This window comes from Mauremys mutica, chromosome 1 (assembly GCF_020497125.1).
Source record: "Mauremys mutica isolate MM-2020 ecotype Southern chromosome 1, ASM2049712v1, whole genome shotgun sequence".
NCBI classification, from domain to species: Eukaryota; Metazoa; Chordata; order Testudines; family Geoemydidae; genus Mauremys; species Mauremys mutica.
In genome coordinates, this window is record NC_059072.1 from 29924238 (window position 1) to 29940319 (window position 16082).

A 16082-nucleotide genomic window follows, 5' to 3' on the forward strand; every position below is an offset into this window, starting at 1 on the left:
TGAGGTCTGAGCGAGTCAGTAATGTGCGCCAGCGCGCCTTTAAACGGCCAAATGCACATTCCACCACCATTCTGCACTTGCTCAGCCTGTAATTGAACAGATCCTGACCACTGTCCAGGCTGCCTGTGTATGGCTTCATGAGCCATGGCATCAAGGGGTAGGCTGGGTCCCCCAGGATAACGACAGGCATTTCAACATCCCCAACTGTTATTTTCTGGTCTGGGAAGTAATTCCCTTGCTGCAGCCGTTTAAACAGAGTAGTGCTTCTGAATACGCGAGCGTCATGAACCCTCCCTGGCCATCCCACGTGGATGTTTGTGAAACGTCCCTTGTGATCCACCAGTGCTTGCAGCACCATTGAAAAGTACCCCTTCCGGTTTACGTACTGGGTGCCCTGGTGCTGCGGTGCCAAGATAGGGATATGGGTTCCATCTATCGCCCCCCCACAGTTAGGGAATCCCAGTGCCGCAAAGCCATCCACTATGGCCTGCACGTTTCCCAGAGTCACAACCTTTCGTAGCAGCAGCTTAGTGATTGCTTTGGCTACTTGCATCACAGCAGCCCCCACAGTAGATTTTCCAACTCCAAATTGATTCCCGACTGACCGGTAGCTGTTTGGCGTTGCAAGCTTCCACAGGGCTATCGCCACTCGCTTCTCTACTGTGAGGGCTGCTCTCATCTTGGTATTGTGGCGTTTCAGGGCAAGGGCAAGCAAGTCACAAAGTTCCATGAAAGTGCCCTTACGCATGCGAAAGTTTCGCAGCCACTGGGAATCGTCCCACACCTGCAACACAATGCGGTCCCACCAGTCAGTGCTTGTTTCCCGGGCCCAAAATCGGCTTTCAATGGATAGAATCTGCCCCATTACCATCAGGATCTCCAAAGCGCCGGGGCCCGCGGTTTGAGAGAATTCTGTGTCTACGTCCTCATTACTGTCATCGCCGCGCTGCCGTATCCGCCTCCTCCTAGCCTCGGTTCGAAGGTCCTGGTTCAGCATATACTGCACGAGAGTGCGCGAGGTGTTTAAAACATCCACGATTGCGGTATTGAGCTGAGCAGGGTCCATGCTTGCTGTGCTATGGCGTCTGCACAGTTCACCAAGCAAAAAAGGCGCGAAACGGTTGTCTGCCGCTTTCAGGGAGGGAGGGGTGAGGCTGTACCCAGAACCACCCGCGAAAATGATTTTTGCCCCATCAGGCACTGGGATCTCAACCCGGAAATGCCAAGGGGCGGGGGAGGCTGCGGGAACTATGGGATAGCTATGGGATAGCTACCCACAGTGCAACGCTTCCGAAATCGACGCTAGCCTCGGACCGTGGACACACACCACCGATTTAATGTGTTTAGTGTGGCCGCGCACAATCGATTTTATACAATCTGTTTTACTAAACCGGTTTATGTAAATTCGGAATAATCCCGTAGTGTAGACATACCCTAAGGCTCTGATCTTAGGCTAAGTAAGGCCTTTGGCTAAGCAGCAGAGGCAGCCATAAACTGGGAAGCAAAAGGTCACATCCTCACATTTCAGACTAGTTACATTAAAATAAGGCAATCTGGGGCTGTTAAAAAGGTGATCCAATCTATCACCTCCAGAGAAAGGGAAGAGCCTAAAAGATTTAAATAGTTTGATAGTATCCTGTCTGGCAAGAACTCACTTATCAATAGGTGGGGTGTAAAATCCTCATTTCTGTATTGTTTTATTACTGTAGTCTCCACTTTCCTATTGTTTATCTGTATAATCTCTGTTTAGTTTTGTGATTGTTTTTGTTTCCTGTATAATTAATTTTTTTGAGTGTAAACCAATTAAGGTGATGGAATATAATTGGTTAAATAATCATGTTACAATGTGTTAGGATTGGTTAGTTACATTTCAGTAAAATGATTGGTTAAGGTATAGCTAACCAGAACTCAAGTTTTACTATATAGTCTGCAGTCAATCAGGAAGTAAGTGGGGGTGGGGGTGGGAATGGGAACAGGGAATGGGGGTGGGGGAATTAAAATCATGTTTCGCTAAGGGTGGGAATGGGAAAAGGGAATGGGGGTGGGGGAATTGAAATTATGTTTCACTAAGTGGGGGAATGGGAACAGGGAATGGGAACAGGGACACAGGCAAGACTCTGTGGTGTCAGAGCTGGAAAGGGGAACGCTAAGAAAGGAAACGGGAATCATGCTTGCTAAAAGTTCACCCCAATAAACATCAAATTGTTTGCACCTTCGGACTTCAGGTATTGTTGCTCTCTGTTCATGCAAAAAGGACCAGGAAAGTAAGCGAGTAAAGAAATAAGCCCTCTAACAGCAGCCCTCACAGTCAACTTCCTGACTCCAAACTGATTAACAACCGACCCGTAGGGGTCTGGAGTCGCCAACTTCCACACTGCGATTGCCACACACTTCTTCACTAAGAGATGTCCTTGTGCATCATGGCTGGGGCAAGTTCTACACACAGTTCCAGGAAGGTGGCTTTCATGGGCAGTGGGTATCATGGGCTGTGCCTCCCCAAACAGCCTGGTGTGGCCCCAGCCACACTCCATCCCAGTCCCTTTCCCGCAGTGCAGATCCTTCCTGCTCTTCTGTAGTAGCCCAGGTTGGCTGGGGCTGGGGTGGGCTGGTGTTGGCGTTACGCCAGGACTCGGGGCAGCTGGGGCTGGAGCTGGGGCTGCGCTGCCCACCTGGCACTTGGGGTGCAGGGATCGTGCCACCTGGAGCTCCGGGGCTGGCGGCACTCCAGGGCTGGGGTTGGGGGCCCGCCCAGAGCTCTGAGGCTGGGGACCTAACCGGAGCTCCGGGGCTGGAGGCCTGGGGGCCACAATGGGGGTGCTCTGGGCCCCTGCAGGGGAGGGCAGGCAGAAGGGGAGGGTGAGGAGCAGGGCGTCAGGCAGAAGGGGAGAGGCCAGGGGCTATCCTTCCCAATGGCCGGTTCACCAGCTGCCCATGGTGGCTTTCCACATCCAAAAGTTCTGCAGCCGCTGCTTGTCATCCCAGACTTGCAAACAATGAGATCCCTCCATTCAGTGCTCGTTTCCCAAGCCGAAAAGCGATGGTCCACTGTGTGCAGCTGCTCCATGAATGCCATAAATAATCTACAAAAAAAAAACAGGAGTACTTGTGGCACCTTAAAGACTAACAAATTTATTTTAGCATGAGTGGCACACAGCAGGGCAGAGAACTCTGATTCCTGTTCAGATTAGGAGCTCATGATATACTGCATGTGTTATCCTGCATGCATGTGCATGATATATCAGCAATGTGTTAATGACAGTTACCACAAAAGTAGAGAGCAGTGCAGGATCCATCCTTTCACACAGTGATGGAAGGTGCACAGTACACAGGGGCCATTGACAAAAATGCTGCAAAACACAGCTGGAAGCCCACAGAATGCTGGGATGGAAAACAATGCACCATGGGACATTGAGTCCATCTCCATGACATGCTGTGATCCCCTCCGGCTTCCCACAAGACTTACCTGCAGAAGGTGGTGAGTAGCACTGTGGGATAGCTACCCACAGTGCACTGCTCTCTGTCTATGCTAGAACACCAAGTGTGGACGCGCTTTGCCAATAGGGGGAGCATAGTGTGAACATGCAATAGTGATGTTATTATAGCGTTTTTTGATTGTCCACATAACTTTTGTTGACAAAATGCTGTAGTGTAGACAAGGCCTCACCGTCTCTACAGTTCACTTGGGTCACCTTTTCAAGATTTTCTCTACAACCATGAGGGCTAAAAATTCAATTGAAAGCTGAGATTCTCACCTGTCAAAGTCTGGGGCTTTAAGAAAAGCACCAACTAGCGCAAGACTCATAGTGCGAGACTCACAATAAAATCATGAGTGTTACGGTAGCAACACTGGCTCCCTCACCCCCTGCAACACAGTGGGGAAGGCAGTAGCGAGGAGGTGGCTAGCCCCAGCTTTCCCTCACTAGCAGCAGCCCAGCCAGGAAGGGAGCAGGACTGGAGGACAGGAGCTGATGGCAGGCTGCCGCATTGCCAACAACTAGGGTGAACACACAGCAAATGTGAAAAATCAGGATGGGGGTGCAAGGTAATAGAAGCCTATATAAGACAAAGACCCCAAAATCAGGCCTGTCCCTATAAAATCAGGACATCTGGTCATGCTACCAACAATGCTCATGCTCTCATCAAGAGTTTCATGCTACTGGGTGATTTTCTTTAGCCCCCAGCTCCAGGAGTCCCGGGATTTTGCAAGACTCGCAGCTCTTTAAAACAACAAAAACAAAAGCTGTTTCCAGCCCTCGGGGTGAGGGGGGCGGGGGCTGGAAACGCGACCCCCAAGTCAGCAGACAAGGAGCGGTGGCTGCTACTGTCAACCGGTTCAACCGCCGCATTTGAGCGGCTGGATCCCGACTCCAGCAGGAGCAGCGGGCAGTCCCCGTCCCCAGGCCGGGCCGGGCGTGTAGGGCAGGAACGCCCCGGCCGGAAGCGAGGAGCAGAACCATAGAGCGCGGACTCCGCGGAGGGCTAGACAGGCACATTCTCGGTCCCTTCCAGCCGCCCCGTCTCGGTGCTCGCTGGCGGCAGGGCACGCGCGGCCTTCTCATTGGCCCGGAGAACACCCGCTCCAGACCCGGAGACGCAGACACGGGCCACGGGGCTGCCAGAGCCGAGCGCGGGGAAGAGCGCGCCGCTGCTCGGTCACTGGCCGGGCGGGCCGCGAGGTAGGCGCCTCTCCCCGTTCCCAGCCGCTCGGCACCGCCGGTGTCCCCCTGCCCCACCCCGTACCCCTGCTCACCCTGAGCCCCCTCCCCATCTATCCCCCGGCCCCCCGTGCCCCTCCTCACCCTGAGCCCCCTCCCCATCTATCCCCCAACCCCCCGTACCCCTCTCCAGCCTGAGCCCCCTCCCCATCTATCCCCCAACCCCCGTGCCCCTCCTCACCCTGAGCCCCTCCCCAAACCCCCGGACCGCTCCCCAGCCTGAGCCCCTCCCCAAACCCCCGTACCCCTCCCCAGCCTGAGCCCCCCCCACCAATCCCCCAAACCCTGTGCCCCTCCTCACCCTGAGCCCCTCCCCAAACCTCTCCCCAGCCTGAGCCCCTCCCTATCTATCCCCGGCCCCCCATGCCCCTCCTCAGCCTGAGCCCCCTCCCCATCTATCCCTGGCCCCCCGTGCCTCTCCTCACCCTGAGCCCCCTCCCCAAACCTCTCCCCAGCCTGAGCCCCCTCCCCACCAATCCCCCAACCCCCGTGCCCCTCCTCACCTTGAGCCCCTCCCCAACCCCCCGGACCCCTCCCCAGCCTGAGCCCCCTCCCCATCTATCCCCCGGCCCCCCGTGCCCGTCCTCACCCTGAGCCCCTCCCCAAACCCCCGGACCCCTCCCCAGCCTGAGCCCCCTCCCCACCAATCCCCCAACCCCTGTGCCCCTAGTCACCCTGAGCCCCTCCCCAAACCCCCGGACCCCTCCCCAGCCTGAGCCCCCTCCCCATCTATCCCCCGGCCCCCCGTGTCCGTCCTCATCCTGAGCCCCTTCCCAACCCCCCGGACCGCTCCCCAGCCTGAGCCCCCTCCCCACCAATCCCCCAACCCCTGTGCCCCTCCTCACCCTGAGCCTACCCCCCAGCCTCTCCTTATTCTGAGCCCCCTTCCCACCTATCCCCCAACTCTCGTGCCCCTCCTCACCCTGAGCGCCCTCCCCAACCTACCCCCCAGCCTCTGTGCCCCTCCTCATTCTGAGCCTCCTCCCCACCTATCCCCCAACCCCCGTGCCCCTCCTCACCCTGAGCCCCCTGCCCTTGCATCCTCCTGCCCCACGGATCCCTCATCCTGAGCCCTGTGTCCCTGCCTCTCACCCTGAAACTTCTGTATCCCCAACACACCATGTCTCTTCTCCTCACCCTGAGCCCCCTATATCCCTGACACTCCCGTTTCCCTGCTTCTGTCTTCTCCCCCAACATTCCTTTCTCCTCACCCTATATATCCTGCTGTCTCCCATATCCCTTTCTCAGCCCCTCCACCTGTAATCTTCCTCTTCTTTTCTCAATCCCTTGCCCCTATCTCTTTCTCAAAAGATCCCCTTCTTAGCCCTGGCTAGGTCCTTTCCCCAATATGTCTTCCTTGACCCTAGTCTCCCCTTCCTTACCACTTCTCCCCCCCCCCAGCATCAGATTATATCTCCTGCACACCCCTTCACCTCATTCTTTTTCCTCCCACATCTTCTTATCACTCCCATCTTTCTCCTCTCTCCTTTCATCCTCCTCCTTGTTCCTCTACGCAGTCCCTTCATCCCCGTTTTATTATCTCCCATCTTTCTTGTCTCCCTGTCCCCCATCCCCTGGCATAGTGAGTGTTTGTGGCTCTTGTAGTTCCCCTTTTACCAAGAATAATAATAATAGTCCTAAACACATCTTGCTTGCCCCTTCTCACTGACAGTCCCAAAGTGCCTCGCTAACATTAATTCAGCCCCACATTGCTGTCTGCTGCTGTTGTAATAGTTTTGGGGCTAAATTCACTGGTACAGTATTTGCCTGGTGTTGACTCACTGACCTGCTTGCCGGAGTTTGAAGTTACTGTTATGCATTCCACCTACAGTTTTCAGATTTGACCCTAAAGTCAAGTGCATAATAATAATATTTTGATTTTAAAGAAAAGTGTGATGGAGTCTCCAAACTTGCTTTGTATTTTGATTGTTTGTTCATCTCCCGTGTGCCTCTATCATTCCCTTTGACATCTTCAGCATAGTTACAATGTTCCAGGCTGTGCGCACACACATACATGTGAATGTACATATCTATTACTGGGCTAAACTGCGTAATAACATCCTAGTTCTCAGAAATTGTTTTGTGTTCTGTTTCTTTTGTGATTTAAAATCTGCAGATTTGAGACCTCTTAGGTGACCTCCCTTCCCTCCTCCCCCCCATCCCCGTACCAGGGGCTGCACAAATCACTGATTTAAAAAAAAAAAAAAAAAAAAGCAAAACTGTTACTTTTTTGTTTAGATGGGTGAATCCTGTTCTCAAATTGTGGTGTGGGTTTTGTTAAATACTGTAGTTAACTAAATCTGTGTAGAAAGAAGACAGTCGGGAAGGGTCAGTTCTTTTGCTTTGAGCATAATAAACCTCTGACATGTTTCAGTCTTTGCCAGGTAGACTTCATTCTTCTTCTCCATTCCCTTTATCTAACAGGCTGATGAAGGTAATTTGGCAGTTGCTGATAGGCTGCAGTCTCTTGGAGGTGTGTTTGAAAGAGCACAGATTAAAGACTGTTTGTTTTACTGACGAACAGTAGCCTGCATAAGTACATCAGTACTCAAATGCATTATGATTAGTGAGTATGCTGAGTTAGCATGATGCGATTACATACGTTATTACAGTTAAAGTGTTTTCACTGTTTTATCTTGGATTCAGGAAAATAATCTTACTGCAATATTTTGTTTCCATTAAAATTTTATGGAGATGTCTTGTCTTAAAAAAAAAAACTGTGGCCTTACTGGTGATGCATAGTATCAAGTAATCTGGCAGATCCTGGTCCCTGGTGATGTAAAGCCAACCACTGTATCTCTCTGCCTATTGTTTCTTCTAGTCCCCATTGTAGGGAACATTTCAGGGGGCAAAGGGAGTTGGGTCAAGATAATCTCTGGCTGCAGAATGGCACTTTATGGCATTGGCTGCTGGACATAAGAGCCATAAGAAATTTGTAACTTGCACCGGGAGCCAGCTGGCTCCAGGATAAGGAGAATGCAAGTCACGTGAAGTCATATTTGCCCCGGTCTTGTGCCTACTGTAGCAGATGTTGCTCTTTTTTTCTGTGATCTCTGTTTTGTGTGTCAATCCAGTTAATCTTTATCCAAATAGCACCAGGGACACCAAAATGCCCAAGATAGACGACCAGAATTCAGTGAGAACTTAATTGTGGTCCTCTGCATGCCCCCTTTACAAGTCAGCTTTTTCCAGAGCCCTGAAAGACTGGAGCTACTCTCCTTTTCCACTCATTTGTTTTCTGTTCCTTCTAATTTTAGTTCTCTCTCTTTCTTAAATTTAAATACCTTATTTAATACCAAGAGGAATGCAGTTGTCTTTTCAAACTTTACTCACTTTGAGATTCCCTTGTCTGATGAACTTGCTCTGCTCTCTAAAATATTGGAAATGGGAGTAACTCTGTATTCATGTTCTATATTGTGGCTTGTCTTTTGCCACATGTTTATCAGGTTTCCTTAGGCCTTGGGTTCAGGGATGCATAAAATTTTTCAGTCTGTCTTTTTTCTGCTCTGTAAGTGTTGGATATTTGGCAGAATGATCTCAAGTTTCAATCCTTTTGAAAGGGAGCTGAGGCAGTATTGATACTGACTGAAAGGTTAGTACTGATCAAAATATATCCCTGGCAGAGAATGTGTCCGTTAGTCATCTTAGTTCCCGGCAAGCAACTCTATGCCTGAAGATTGTGAGATGCACAGTTCCCCTTGGATAATGTCATAAGACTGGCCATACTGGGCCAGACTAACAGTCCATCTTGCCCAGTATCTGTCTTCTGAGAGTGGCCAGTGCCAGATGCTTCAGAGGCAATGAACAGAACAGGGTAACTTATCGAGTGATCCATTTCCTGTTGTCCAGTCCCAGCTTCTGGCAGTAGGAAGTTTAGAGACACTCAGAGCATGGGGTTGCATCCCTGATCATCTTGGCTAATAGCCATTGATAGACCTATCCTCCATTAATTTATCTCATTTTTGTTTGAACCCAGTTATACTTTTGGCCTCCACAGCATCCCCTGGCAATGATTTCCAAAGGCTGACAGTCCATTGTGTGAAGAAGTACTTCCTTATGTTTGTTTTAAACTGGCTGCCTATAATTTTTCCTTTTTTGAGATAGGGAAACCAGAACTGCATTCAGTATTCAAGGTGTGGGTGTACCATGGATCTATTTAGAGGCATTATGATATTTTCTATTTATCTATCCCTTTCCTAATGGTTGCTAACAGAATGTTAGCTTTTTTGACTGCTGCTGCACATTGAGCAGATGTTTTTCAGAGAACTATTCACAATGACTTCACGATCTCTTTCTTGAGTGGTAACAGCTAATTTAGACCCCATCAATTTGTATGTATAGTTGGGGTTATGTTTTCGAATGTGAATTACTTTGCATTTATCAACATTGAATTTCATCTGCCATTTTGTTGTCTAGTCACCCAGTTTTGTGAGACCCCTTTGTAACTCTTCACAGTCTGATTTGGACTTAAATATCTTGAATAATTCTGTATCGTGTTCAAACTTTGCCACCTCACTGTTTACCCCTTTTTCCAGATCACTTATGAATATGTTGAACAGTACTGATCCCAGTACAGATCCTTGGAGGACGATTGTGTTTACCTCTCACCATTGTGAAAACTGATAATTTATTCCTACCCTTTGTTTCCTATCTTTTAACCAGTTTTAATCTTTTAATGTTTTGGATCTTTTAATCCATGAGAGGACCTTCCTTTTTATCCCATCACTTCCTACTTTGCTTAAGAGCCTTTGGTTAGGGACCTTTTCCAAGTACACCGTATCACTCTTGTTCATGTGTTTCTTGACCCCCTCAGAGAATTCTAATAGATTGGTGAGGCATGATTTCCCTTTTTCAAAAGCTATGTTGACTCTTCCCCAACAAATCGTGTTCGTCCATGTATCTGATAATGTTGTTCTTTACTATAGTTTCAACCAGTTTGCCTGGTGCCGAAGATAGGCATACTGGCCTGTAATTGCTGGGATCACTTCTGGATCCTTTTTTTAAAATTGTGGGCATTACAATAGCTGTCCTCAGTCATCTGGCACAGAGGTTGATTTAAGTGATAGATTACATATCACAGTTAATTTTGCAATTTCATATTTGAGTTTCTTCAGAACTCTTAGGTGAATACCATCTGGTCCTGGGGACTTATTACTGTTTAATATATCAATTTGTTCCCAAACCTCCTTTACTGACATCTCAATCTGGGATAGTTCCTCAGATCTGCCATCTTAAAAGAATGGGTCAGGTGTGGGAATCTCCCTCACATCCTCTTTAGTGATGATGGATGAAAAGAATTAATTTCATTTAGCTTTTCTGCAATGGCCTTGTCTTCCCTGAGTGTTCCCTTTAGCACCTCGATTGTGTGGTGGCCCCACTGATTGTTTGGCACACTTCTGATGTATTTAAAAAAAATGTTGTTGCTGTTAATTTTTGTCTCTTTTGCTCTTTACATTCTCTTTTTGGACTGCCTAATTATACTTTTATACTTGCCAGAGTTTATGCTCCTTTCTATTTTCCTCAGTAGGATTTGACGTCCAGTTTTTAAAGGATGTCTTTTTGTCTCTAACTGCCTCTTTTACTCTACTGTTTACCCATGGTAGCATTGTTTACCCATGGTAGCATCCTCTTACTGTTTTTTTTTTTAATTTTTATTTGGACTATACTTATAGTTTGAGCCTCTATTATGATGTTTTTAAATGGTGTCCATGCAGCTTTTAGGCATTTCACTCTTGTTGTAACTATTCCTTTAATTTCCATTTAACTAGCCTCCTATTTTAAGTTAAATGAGTATCTACAAATTTTATCTCTTCATCCTGCCCTGACATGGCATGTTCCTAGTCAATTTTGGGATAGCTGCAAGCCTCCATTATTATTAGGTTTTTGTTTTTGTAGCCTCTCTAATCTCCCTGGGCATTTCACAGTCACTGTCACCATCTTGATCAGGTGGTCGGTAGTATATTCCTATTGCTATACTCTTATTATTTAGGCATGGAGTTTCCATCCATAGCAATGCTATGATACTGTTTGGTTCATTTAAGACTTTTACTGTTTTTGACTGTATGCTTTCTTTTTTTTCCATATAATGCCGCTCCCCCACCAACATGACCTACTCTGTCATTCCTATATGTTTTGTACCCTGGTATTACTGTGTTCCATTGATTGTCCTTGTTCCACCAAGTTTCTGTGATGCCCGTTATATCAGTGTACTCATTTAATACCAGGCACTCAAGTTCACCCATCTTAGATTTCAGGCATTTGTATACAAGCACTTATAAAATGTGTCACTATTTAGTTGTCTGCCTTCATGTGATGTAATTGAATGGGACTTTTTTTTTTTAATTTGTCTGTCTCTTCAGCTCCTACTTGTACTCTATCAACTTTTATCCTCTCCTCTTTACTAAGATATAGAACAGGGGTAGGCAATCTATGGCATGCGTGCCGAAGGTGGCACGTGAGCTGATTTTTCAGTGGCACTCACACTGCCCGGGTCCTGGCCACTGGTCCGGGGGGCTCTGCATTTTAATTTTAAATGAAGCTTCTTAAACATTTAAAAAACCTTATTTACTTTACATACAACAATAGGTTAGTTATATATTATAGACTTATAGAAAGAGACCTTCTAAAAATGTTAAAATATATTATTGGCACGTGAAACCTTAAATTAGAGTGAATAAATGAAGACTCGGCACACCACTTCTGAAAGGTTGCCGACCCCTGATATAGAGTATACCCTTTAGTAAATCCTCCCTTAAGGAATATGTTTGCCCGAACTGTGTGCTTCTCTGCATCTGTTGGCTTTCCCCCAAACCCTTAGTTTTAAAATGCCACTATGACCTTTACTAGCATGTAAAAATAAAATCTGGCTAGTACATCCTTCCTGTCTAGGCTCCTCTGTTCCCAAAAGGTTCTCCAGTTCCTAATAAACCTAAGTCCTTCCTCTGAAGATGATCACATGAGATCCTTCAGTTCTGCCTGTCTAACTGGTGCTGTGCATGGCACTGGAACCATTTCAAAGAATGCCACTAGGGAGGTCCTGGACTTTAATCTCCTACCTAGCCACCTAAAATTGGGATGGTCCCAACTGTGGGATCATTTCCCCGTGCTCTAGCTTGATGTGCTCCTTCCCGAAGACTTCCATCCTCTTCAGTAGCACAGTGGCTGTCAGACTGGGAGTGAGACTACTCTAATGTGGCCCAGAAGGTCTTGTCTGTGTCCCTCTCTGTCTCCCTTAGTTCCTCCAGTTCAGCCATGCTTGTCTCAAACCCATACTTATCTCAGAGGGCAACGGAGCTGTTTGCACCAAATGTACACACATGCCACCTGCCCACAACTCAGGTGATCATACATGCTGCATTCAGTCCACTCTGCTGCTGCACTTCTTCCTGCATTATTTTTACTCTTGCAGGTTTTTGTATTTTTTTTTTGAGGCATTTATTACTTATTTATAGTCTAATAAACATTCTATCTAGCTTTCATGCTCCCTCTCTAAACTCCTTGTCAAAACTCTCCTGTTTGCTGCTCCTGTTCGCTATCTCCTCTGGTTGCTTAGGAGCCGGCTGTCAGTGTCTGTGTCCCACAGGTAGGCACTTTGTGCCAGGTACTGTACACTTCTCCCAAAATGTCTACACCCTTTGAAATCTATTGACCAATTTTTTTTCTTTCAAAACTGAAATCAGTATGGGTGACTTCTGCAGTGTTGAAGGGCCTGATTCTTCAGGGGCTTGTATAGCCATTTACATTATGGGCTGGATTCTCTACTCACACTGTGGAGTAATCAGTGGAGTAATACTGGTATAAAAGAGAAGGAAAAACCATTCTGATTTGATAGCATCACAGATGCAAATGACTACACAAAATACAAGGCAGGGGAGAGACTGAAGCCCTGAAAGTGGGAAGGGAATAATCCCAAGATTAAAATGACCAACTGGAAAAATTTACCTTTGTTCAGTCTAGTTTTAAATGCATTTGGCTTCCATCCTTTTCCTTTGAAGGCTATTGCTCATTGTATCAGTTCTTACCCTTAGAAAATTTCTCCTGATATTCAGCCCACATTTTCCTTTTGATTAATGCATCCCACCCTTTGAAATTACTGTACCAGCAGCCCTCGGCCCTGGTCTTGCAAAGACTTGCGCACACACACAGGAGTAGTCCCATATGAATTGCAGTTATGCATGTGCATAGACCTTTGCAGAACCGAGGCCTTAAAGATAAACTGTAAATCCTTTAAAAAAGGATTAATGTCCTTTATGCTCTTTTATGATATATAAAGACTGCTTAAATCAGTGGTTCTCAATCCACAGCCCAATCAGCACACAGCTGTGACCCATGTGACATCCTCATGGCCATACAGTATGTATATTGTGTGGATGTGGCCCAAATAACACAGAGAGTAGCATATGCAGTCCAGAATGGTAAATAGGTTGAGAACCACTAGCTTAAATTCTTCTGTCAGTTTCCTCCTGCCACCCCTCTTTCCCTATTGGAAGTATCATATCCTCTCTTTCTTGTGTGGGGCTCTCTGTGCAGCAATCTTTGTTTGTGTTGAGGTACTGTAAAACTGTAGAAATATCTGTAGTGCTAGCACAGAGAAATCACAGTAATTCCACTGTGTTCAGTGTTCTCAGTGCTTGTATCCCTGGGGAAGGATTTGCCCAGTAATTTTTATTAGAACCTATAAAGTATTCTCCAAATAGTACAGTTAGGAAAACGAACAGTGCATCTTTTCATATATATCGTTAATAGTTTTTATTAGGACTCTCGATTAATCGCAGTTAACTCACGCGATTAACTAAAACAATTAATTGCAGTTAATCGCACCGTTAAACAATAGAATACCAATTGAAATTTATTAAATATTTGTGGATGTTTTTCTACATTTTCAAATATATTGATTTCTATTACAACACAGTGCTCACTTAACATTTTTGATTACAAATATTTGCACTGTAAAAATGAAAGACAAAAGAAATAGTATTTTTCAAATCACCTCACACAAGTACTGTAGTGCAATCTCTTTTTATTGTGGAAGTGTAATTTACAAATGTAGTATTTTTTTTGTTTGTTTGTTACATAACTGCACTCAAAACCAAAACAATGTAAAACGTTAGCGCCTACAAGTCCACTCAGTCCTACTTCTTGGTCAGCCAATCGTTAAGACAAACAAGTTTATTTACATTTACAGGAGATAATGCTGCCCGCTTCTTGTTTACAATGTCACCTGAAAATGAGAACAGGTGTTCACATGGCACTTTTGTAGCCGGCATTGCAAGGTATTTACGTGCCAGATATGCTAAACGTTTGGATGCCCCTTCATGCTTCGGCCACCATTTCAGAGGACATGCTTCCATGCTGATGATGCTTGTTTAAAAAACAGTGTGTTGATTAAATTTGTGACTGAACGCCTTTGTGGAGAATTGTATGTCTCCTGTTTTACATGCATTCTGCCATATATTTCATGTTATAGAAGTCTTAGATGATGACTCAGCACATGTTCATTTTAAGAATGCTTTCATAGCAGATGTGACAAAATGCAAAGAATGTACTAATGTGAGATTTCTAAAAATAGCTACAGCACTCAACCTAAGTTTAAGAATCTGAAGTGCCTTCCAAAATCTGATTGGAACGGAGTGTGGAGCATGCTTTCTAGAAGTCTTAAAAGAGGCACTCTCCAATGCAGAACCTACAGCTATCCCTCTGGGGGGAAGGATAGCTCAGTGGTTTGAGCATTGGCCTGCTAAACCCAGGGTTGTGAATTCAATCCTTGAGGGGGCCATTTAGGGATCTGGGGCAAAAATCTGTCTGGGGATTGGCACTGCTTTGAGCAGGGGGTTGGACTAGATGACCTCCTGAGGTCCCTTCCATCCCTGATATTCTATGCTCTATACAGAACCTGAACCACCAAAAAAATGAAAATCAACCTTCTGCTGGTGGCATTTTACTCCGATAATGAAAATGAACATACATAGGTCCACTCTGATTTGGATTGTTTTCAAGCAAAATCCGTCAGCAGCTTGGATGCATGTCCTCTGGAGTAGTGGTTGAAGCATGAAGGGACATATGAATCTTTAGCGCATCTTGCACATAAATATCTTGTGACTCCAACTACAACATTGCCATGCGAACGCCTTTTCTCACTTTCAGGTGACATTGTAAACAAGAAGCGGGCAACATTATGTCCTGCAAATTGTAATCAAACTTGTTTGTCTGAGCAATAGGCTGAAGTAGGACTGAGTGGACTTGTAGGCTATGAAGTTTTACTTTATTTTTGAATGCAGTTTTTTTTGGTATGTAATTCTACATTTGTAAGTTCAACGTTCATGATAAAGAGATTTCACTAAAGTACTTGTATTAGGTGAATTGACAAATACTATTTCTTTTGTCTTTTACTGTGAAAATATTTGTCATCAAAAATATAAAGTGAGCACTGTACACTTCACATTCTGTGTTGTAACTGAAATCAATATATTTGAAAATGTAGAAAACATCAAAAATATTTAAATAATGGTATTCTATTAAGTGCGCAATTAATTGTGCAATTAATTTTTTAATCGCTTGACAGCCCTACTTTTTATTCTTCTATAGTTGTAATAATGACCAGTTAGCAAGGAATTAATTCACAGTATCTTCCTACCTTTATTTGCACTCACTAGAAAAATGTGTCGTTTATAGTAAAGGAGGTAGTCACAACTTGTATTAAGTTGTAATTAGCTAAAATTGAATGGTTTCTTTCCCCTGGCTTACACACACACCAGCACTGCCCACTCTAGCCTCTTCTCTCTATCTCTACTTGCTCCACTCCCACCCCTGTCTCCAAACTGGATTAGCAAATTTCTGGGCATTGCAGAAAGTGGATCCGCATTGTAACTCGGGCAAAAGGCACAGTAAGGGCAGAAGCTTCATTGGGGCTTTGCTTGTCTAACAGGCATGTGCATATGACCATTAAGGCAATGGTAGGAGGGTGAGCATGTGCAGAAGGAAAAAGGGCATGTTTGGATGCTGGGCAGATTCTACTGTTACACCAGCCCTGTGCCTCTCTGCTGTTACACTGGCCCTGTACCTCTGTACCGCTAAAGATTTTCATGCACGTGTAACTTTGTAACTTCAAGTTGTTTATGGGCATGGATGCATTGCTGATAAACTAAATAGCTACACAGATAATGACTTGTTTGGGATTCCTTCTTTTTGTTTCAGAGCCTCACTTCACAATACCTAAGAACATCAAGAGAGACAAAGGGTCAAGGTAAGACAACCTGTCTGCTGGTCTTTTTTGGATATTGATGCAAACTATAAACATCTGTGGTGTTTAAAATATTGTGTGTTAGATTCTCTGATATGTAATATGTTCTTCTCCAGCACTCCCCTCCC

General features: G+C 45.8%; 1 protein-coding gene across 1 annotated transcript in view; it reads left to right on the forward strand.

Annotated features, from left to right (window-relative positions):
* The first annotated feature begins 4423 nt into the window (after positions 1 to 4423).
* Positions 4424 to 16082, forward strand: part of ERGIC2 (ERGIC and golgi 2) — a 45791-nt gene continuing 34132 nt past the window's right edge. The window contains exons 1-2 of the mRNA XM_044984952.1: positions 4424 to 4676; positions 15909 to 15957. The gene's annotated coding sequence lies outside the window, so the exon portion shown is untranslated. The remainder of the gene's footprint in view (positions 4677 to 15908; positions 15958 to 16082) is intronic.